Source organism: Triticum aestivum, chromosome 2A (assembly GCF_018294505.1).
Source record: "Triticum aestivum cultivar Chinese Spring chromosome 2A, IWGSC CS RefSeq v2.1, whole genome shotgun sequence".
NCBI lineage: Eukaryota > Viridiplantae > Streptophyta > Magnoliopsida > Poales > Poaceae > Triticum > Triticum aestivum.
In genome coordinates this window covers 750766169-750774927 of record NC_057797.1, presented here as the reverse complement: position 1 = coordinate 750774927, position 8759 = coordinate 750766169, and positions in this window count along the sequence as shown.

Sequence of the window (8759 nt, the reverse complement as noted above, 5' to 3'; positions counted from 1 at the left end):
GACGCACATTACGTCGACGGATGTGATTAGCACCGTATTTGCACGTTCGTGCCAAGTTTTACAACCATTTCGATGTATTTTTCAAGTTCAGACACTAAACTGAACATTCGTGGCAAGTTGAAGCACCACGGATGTATTTACCTATTTTTTTAATGCCCCCATCTCATCCCCCATCCTTCAATTTCTTATATTGAGGGTTACACTTTTGTCGTCTAGGCCAACCTCCAAACTTAATCCCAAAATAAACCTGACCCCACATGAAAGCTTCTTTTGTAATTTATTCTTCCTTCTTCCTTCTTCCTTCTACAAGGTCAACGATGACTTTTCCGCCTCTAGGTGATGGCCATGAGCTTATGGTAGAGGCTCATCGCGCGCGACGTGAACGTGCAACGATGGATCATTCGACAAAGTAGACAAAATTCGTCCTCCACAGGGCCACGACTTGGGCGCTTCTTCTCTTCATCCTTCTCCTAGTGGCATGATGACGTGGTCCGATATGCAATGATTCTTCAGAATTGGCGATGGCGGTGGGCAGTCAGGTTTCACTATATTTCCTTATGTAGGTTTCCCTCCATGCGTGGTGCGGCTTTGCTGGAAGTCGAGGAGAAGCGATGGGTAAGACGAAAAGGTGAACAAAGTATGTTAAAATCTCGCTGGAGACGGTGAGGGAGGGAGGCAAGGCCGCGGGGAGGTGCCATGGATGACAATGTGGTCCCGCAGTTGGGCGACGACGAGTTGTGCGGCGGTGCCGGTGTCCACAGGTGGTCCCACTATAGCTTCCCCATTTGACTAAGTGTTGCTCTCCTGAAGCAAATAAGGGCTAGAGGAGAAAAAAATGGGAAGGGAGAGCAGGCGTTAAAGAGATGGACCAGAGCGAAAAGTGACTTCAGTGCACGGCAAGCATTAACTGCGCCTGTGTATAAGAACATTGCAGTTCATTCCACGTTGCAGTATCTCACGCGGTTTCCACCGTATTGCCCTGATTTTGGTCCTGGACCCCCGCGGTCGTCCATGTTGTAGAGTGCATAGCTCGCACCTTAAGGGGGAGCATTTTGGAACTGGTTGCAACAAGTGCCACCTCACCTCAGGTAACATTTGTACCATGAAGCGTGCCCTTACCGAGCATTTATTTAAAAAATTTCTTTGCCACTCTAGCATTGCATTCATTTGTTTTGGCAGAACAGGGGATGCGTCCTTTTGTTTCTCAAAATCTAAAAAACACAGGCCCTCGTCGTCGACCACCATTAATGATGGTGAATGTATTAATAGACCCACCCGTAACACTATTTTTTTAATTAACACAGCTCATGATACGGCACCGATTTTTTTTGTAAGCTATGGGTCAATTAGACGAGAATTGAAGGATGTACAATTAACACAGGCCGCTGAATTAACACAGGCCGCTGAATTCGTAGTATCGAAGCCATTAGATTAATTAACCTCACCTCAGATTAATTAACACAGGCCGCTGAATTCATAGTATCGAAGCCATTAGACGAGAATTCAAGCAGAGTCAATTGCGAATGCTTCAAGGTAGTAGGATTATTCCCCCAGGGCATTTTTCAAATGTGCGGAATCAATGTACTCTAGCTTGCCTTGCAATTCTATTGGATGGACTAGAGCATACCCCACGGTAATGACTGAAAAGTTCTCAAGGTAATATCAAGACCCCCATTTTGATCTTATGATTTAGCCAAGCTTCATAAAACAAGAAGGAATATACTTACGTTAGCTTGCTCGCTCTGCAGTGAGCAGTCAGGCATTTGTTCGATTTACATCACGAGGAAATACCGACGGCGACAATCTTCAGAGCCCGACCACAAAGGTATGTAGATGAATTTTGTACTGGAACAAGTCCATACCACAGAGTATTCACGTTCATTGTACATTACCGAAAAAGGCTCACGCCCCGCTTTATAGATAAAACCAATGCCAAAGCCAACATCCACAAGGTTCACACCACCAAGGTTCACACACACACACAGTCCAGGAACAAACAAGCATCAAGGGTTAGTGCTGAGGGCACAGCTCAACAAGCCCAACACACACACAAAAAGCGGCACACACGCCGGGAGAGAGACGCCTCTAGTCGGGCTCCGGGGGAGGCGGCGGGAGCGGCGGAGCCAGGCGGAAGGCCAACGAACGAAGGTCGGAGAGGAGTCTGTCGATGGCATCCCGGTCCGGAGGGCGGCTAAGCGGCCGCCAGAGCTGCAAGTAACCACACATTTTGAAGATGGAGTCAGTCGCACGTCGAAGAGGCACCTTCTGAATGACAAGCTTATTGCGAACCGTCCACAACGTCCAAGCCAGCACCCCAACGCACAGCCATCTAATATGTCTGTAGCGAGGAGGGGAGGCCTGGATTTCCGCAAGCAAGTCGGGGAAGTTGTTATTACACCACTGTCCCCCAACCGTTTCGCGAAAACACGCCCATAGGAACTGTGCCGTGCAACAGGAGAAGAAGATGTGATTGGCATCCTCCGCCGTGTCACATAGGGGGCACATCCCATCCCCAGGCCCATGGCGCTTGAGGACCTCCACGCCGGACGGTAGGCGGCCGCGGATCCATTGCCACAAGAAGATCCGGCCGTTCATTGTACATTCCAACAGGAAACACATAGCATTGGCACGCATCGCCACCCTGCACGAAATTCTGAAGCTTGAACGGAACCGATCCGATGCACATAACACAGCAGTGCAGCATATCAGATCATCTATAAACACTCTGTGGTCATCTTTTCGGAGTTCAGCATGTCAGTATTCAGGAGAGGAATGTACCCTAGTCGGCTTTGATATATTTTTCAGAATTATTTTCGGTCACGCCCGTCCCTGACAACATTCAAGATTTCTTGCATTTTCTTCTAGCTGTGAACTCGGTGCAATATACGATTTTTGTTCAAACGCATACAATGCTTAAAAAATATAACTAAACCAGACATTACAGCCAGCAAGCCCCACGGGCCATACACATACATATTGGTACGCTTTGTTCAAACGGATACAATGCTTGAGAAATATAATCCAAGCATACACTAGAGCAAGCAAGTCCCATGATAACAACCGTGTTCGATTGCATTCAGGCTAGACATATTCTAACAAATTCACCAGATCAGCTTTCAGTCTCCAAAATGGATGAGGACGCTAGCGCCGATCACTATGCACGCTAGCAGTGCGAACAGCATCATCTTACGTTGCCGCTGCAGCCTGGATATTGCTACCCGCATGGCATCTAGTTCACCCTCTCCACCATCAATCAGCAAATTTCTTGACGGACTAGAACAACTTCAGCAACTGATCGAGCATGCTCGTGATGATCCGGACGCGCACTTTGTTGGGGTGGCGAGCACATCCAGATCACGATCGCACGATGTGAATCCGTGCGGGATCAAGCTTGAAGGAGATCTACAAAAGCCATATGATTGACAATCGATAGTACGTTTGGGACTATAAACTAAGCAACTGCAAATTTCAATATGTACCTTAGATTTCCTTCCATGGCGACAAACTCCATTAACATCTGAAGTTTGTCGAATGGCAGATCGGCGCTCCTCGCGTGTTTTTTGTGTTGTGACGATGACCACCACCCCACACACGAAAGATATAGAGAACCGGTGCCACTGCTCACCCGAAACTAGTGGGGTCTATCAGACTCCAGTCTCCAGTGCGATATCAGCATTTAAGCTCCGGCACAATGTGTGCGAAGAACAGATACCACTCTCAGCTCGAACTAGTTCCAAACCTAGGATAGGTTAAGAATGCACGGTGGCACACATATAGCTGCGCATGTTATACTGGACCAAGGCACGGGTATTATGCTCTGTAGGACGAATAGTATATTGTCAGTTGCAGTAGCTATATAACAGGCTGGCAGACCTTAGTTACATCTCGATGCACGCCACGAACGCGGCAGATAAAGTGCACCGTTGACGCCGTGCGCTGAAAGTGCGCTCCGAGGCATTTGTCCATATTGCAAGGGTGCAATGAGTTCCGCTCTCAGTTGTCCCAATGTATCGTGTGCTTGTATCTTTCAACTCGCCAGTTGGCAATAAGGGATCAATTTGGAAAAATACAAGTTCCTCTAAAAAATAATGATTTTTCTATGGTATCTTTGAAGAGGAGTTATCCCGACCAAGGACGATCTTGAAACACGTAACTGGACGGGAAAACAATGTTATTACTCACGAATCACCACTACCCTCGCGGACCCTTAGACACTATGATGCCAACGCATCTCTGTCGTAGAAGCCTTGATAAGTAGTGTACCATTTGTGGACATCTGGCCAATGTCCGTCCCACTCCATGTGCACCGACACACACACTACACCACGGTCGTTGATTCAAGGCATTTTTTTAAGGGCACCTTGAAAACGCCTCGGATTGATCAGTTTTGGAGGCGTTTTAGGAAAGTGCCTCGGATTGATGCAGCTATGGAGGCGTTGTAGGAAACTGCCTCTGATTGATGTAGCTATGGAGGCGATTTAAGAAAGTGCCTCGGATTGATGTAGCTATGGAGGCGATTTAGAAAAGTGCCTCGGATTGATGAGCTATGAAGGCGTTTTAGAAAATTGCCTCGGAATGAAGGTGGTGACCGCAGGTGGCCGAGCTGCTGCTATGTGCATGAATGAGACTCTCAGCTCGCGGGTGTCGCCGTTTAATCGCAACGTCGAGGCAGCCGAACGCCGGCGCTGGAGAAGACGGTGACGTTGTTTTGGACCGTGAGACATGCCTGTGTATATATATGTTAAAAGACGTCCCTTCCCATTGGAGTACAGACAGCTACCTTGGTGTACTGGTCGGTGATCAGCTGTTACACACAAGATGTGCTGTGTTCGAACAATCCGACGAGGCCCAGCGGTGTAAAATCGATGATTCATTGTCTCTGAGCAGGGAAGAAATATAGAAGTTATGGTCGCCGGTACACGTGTCGCCGGAGTTGGGAGAGAAATACAAAAAATCTGCCTCGTCACTTGCTGAAAACAAAATTAAACGAATTTGTCATCTCAACCTGAACAGGCGAAGCTAATGATGCATGGTTCCTGAAGATTCATATGATGGAGTAGTTGTATTTTGGCGGCGGTGCTGACCAATCAGTTCGGTCGCTGCGTCTCAGGCAAAGCAGTTTTAGTCCCATACTGCTTAGGGAACAGTAGCTTGACCACCTTAAAAAGACAGGGCAATCAGGTTTTTTTTTTTTTTTGAGACAATCACGCAAAGCTTTATTTAACTTGTGCCAATGTTCAAAGGTACAAAAGAAAGATTACCAGGATTGCCTAACCACACATGGCGGCCAACCCCCAAATTCAAACTATGCTTCGCAAGATTGTGAGCCTCGAAATTCGAGCTCCTAAACTCATGCACAAAGGTACATGAAATAAAAGTGGAACTATGATCTATGATTTCATGCAGAATAGCTCCATAGATAGCCGGTGTTTTGTTCTTGATGTCGTTCAGTACATCTTTGCAGTCAGAAGCGACATGTATTCTGCGGCTATTAAGATCATCGGCAAGCGCCAAAGCCTCTCTGACTGCTAATGCTTCGAGCGTTGGTGGATCATTGGTTCCCTTGATAACCAGAGCCGAAGCACCTTGAAAAATGCCAGCTTGATCTCGACAGATAGCAGCAGCAACTCCTCGGTTGGTTGCGGTCGCCGCATCCACATTGATCTTCGCATACGTGTCCGGTGGTGCAATCCAGTGGCTAGGTCTCGCCGCTTGATGTTGTTCCTGACCACTGCCCACAGCAGCGATAGTTTGCAGGTCCACTATGTATGACTTGATGAACTGGTTAGTTCCTTCAGGACTCTGAAAAACCCCTTCATATATCGCCTTACGACAGGGCAATCAGGTTGCTTCAGGATAACAGCTACGGGAGAAGGAGCCTGCGCTAACGGGCCTGTCCATTTCAGCCCAAGTGTTGCTGGAGTTTAGCGGCACTTCTGCAAATCGCCGAAAAGCTTTCGAGGCACTTTTCAAAAAACGCCGTCGAATTAAGGGCTGAGGCGGGCTACCATGATGGATTTGTAGCTCTGTTGCCGGCCCTGATCCTGCGAGAAGAAGTCATGGGAGTGGATACCTAAGGTGAGGTTGTTCTTTGTCATGCACCTTAGTCGTCGCTACACAGACAAAAGAGGCTGATCTTGTATTTATGGAGGCCTTGGTAGTAGTTCATGTTTGTGAGGATTGTCGCTACAGAGACTAAATCTTCAAGATGTTTTATTGTAATTTTAGTGTAGGAGTTATTCTGCAATTTTTGGGTCTATGATCCAAAACATTGTACAAGTAATGGTTGTTGGCTTTGAATAAAATTACACGTGATTTTTTTAAAGAAATAAGAGAGGCGGACGAGTGGAAAGACCGAGAATGAGGATTTGGGAAAACGCTTAAAATACAATCGCAACAAGTACACGACGCCCTGCCCATTGTCACTTTCATTGATTTGCGAGTACGGCGCGCCATGTAGATGCAGTCAGTCCGAGCAAGGCTTATTAACATGAGCCCCCAAGTTGGTGGACTAATGCCTTTTGCATTTTACAACTTCAGGTTCCATGATAGGAGCAATATCTTGATAAGATATGATGGTATTTATCTCCATCTTAAGTGTTTTCCCCTCTACGTGACATGTTTCTTTTAGACCCAAGATGTTAGTTTATTAACAAAATGAAGACTTACAACGGATCAAAGACGGAATGAACAAACATGACTAGCAAAGAACATTACTGGACTTAAAAATTATATTAGAACACTCTAATTTAGTCATCTCTAGCTCCACCAATCACATCCTGATGTTCTTCTTCGCACTTGGAAAACAAACCGCATAAGACCATACATGCACAAGATTAACCAACTTCGAAAGTTTTGAATAGCCACATCAACCGTCCACCGTCAGTGGTGAAAATCTTAAACCATTGAGTGCACCGTACCTAAAGACACATCCTCATAAGGCAGGTTATCAAACCAACACTTCATTGCCAAAATTGTTGAAAGAAAAGACCATGATCACACTATGATGAAATGTTTTTTTTCCCAAAATACCACTAGCTCACCGATGTTGGCCGCGAAAGCTAGACATGCCAGGATGAGGATGGAGTTTGCAAACGATAATTACTTATTCCACACTATGTCGCCCCCACCTTGGCTACCTCACCGCCAAGGATGCACAAAATTAACATAGAAAGTTTTAATCTACACAGGATCCAGATCCCCGGTCTCAGTGACAAGAAGTCTGACGGGGAGGAGAACCAACGTACTGGGTGAGGAGATTGTTGGTGGCTAGGGTTTGTCACGTGGCATGCTTTAGATACAAGTGAGTTTGAGTATGACTATATGAGAGTACCAAATTGCCTCATTTGTAATTCTAAATGCATCGTACTATTTAAAAATCCCTCCTATTTTGTTCAATCTTACCTATGTTTGCTTTCTCACCTCCTTCTCTCCCTATTTGATTTTTTCCTCTCCCATATCTGATTTTCCATCGGGTTTTCTTGACAGACGCCTTAACTGCCCCACCTCTTATTTACCAAATAAATTTTTGTCTTCTGTGATAATCATATTTCTTTTGCATAACCAAATTAATATGGGCAGATAAATCATGGGTTAACCTATTTATGCCCGTTGCAATGCATGGAAATTTTCATTTTTAGTATAAATTTGCATACGTTAATCAAACTCATATGGGAAAAGACCTTGGACAACTGGCTATCTTGTGACCAAGAAAAATTGAGCCACAAATTTACGGAATTGCTTTACACACGACACTGTCTGCACGATCCGCGAACGATGCGTCCTCCTCAACATCGCTTCCTGCATGCATGCTAGCTCTTGACTCTGCCAAGTAGGATCGTGCAGGCGTCGGCCGTAAATTTATCGTCCGTGTAGCAGCGCTTACAAATTTAAGAGCGCATACATTTATTTGGACTTGTAGACACATAAGTTTAAAGCTTGTCAACAATACCAGATAGATACACGATAATGCATCATAGTATTGGAATTCAACATACAAGTTCATTGATCTTTAATGTTTGTAATTTGAATTAATTTTCTATATCTAAATATAAGCCACTCTCTAGTGTTTTTTTTTGGCGAAAAATGACCCAAATAATACTATAAAGGTTCATAAGATGTACAAAGCATCCCAAACGCAACAATGATTACATCAAGGACTTTGCACCACCTAGAGCAAGCTACACACCGTTTCACTGTTTCCCTATAGGAGTCGCTTAATCTTGTCGATAACAGCCGGAAAGTCTTAGTGCACGTGTACCTAAGGACCTGCGCCTCATAGCCGCAGTCATCAAATTGAACCCTTGAATCAATCTAAAGCGCCCGACGCAAAATCTCGTCGTCGCACACGAACGGCGAGAAACCCTAATCCCGGTGACCCAAGGAAACGACGGAAATCTAGGCCATAGCTCCGTTGATTCCGTCCCGATGGACAAACTCGAGGTGAATCAGAGCCGAAAAGACTAGCTCAAAGATGAAACGCCACCATCCACCCAAATAGCGCCCCTACGAGAAAAAACCTAACCTAAACTACTAGCCGGAGACGGAGCACTGGGATCCTCTCCCGCCACCGGTCACCTAACCTAAACTATTAGTCAGAGCCGAGGCACTGGGATCCTTTTCCTGCCATTGGCCGCTCCATGGGTTCCTTGATGAAGCTTGGAGAGGATGATTGCCTTATCAATCGCAACCGCCAAAGGGAAAAAGAAACCTCCTATCAGGGATGTAACGCTTCTTACTTCTCTGAAGGGTGGCATCAA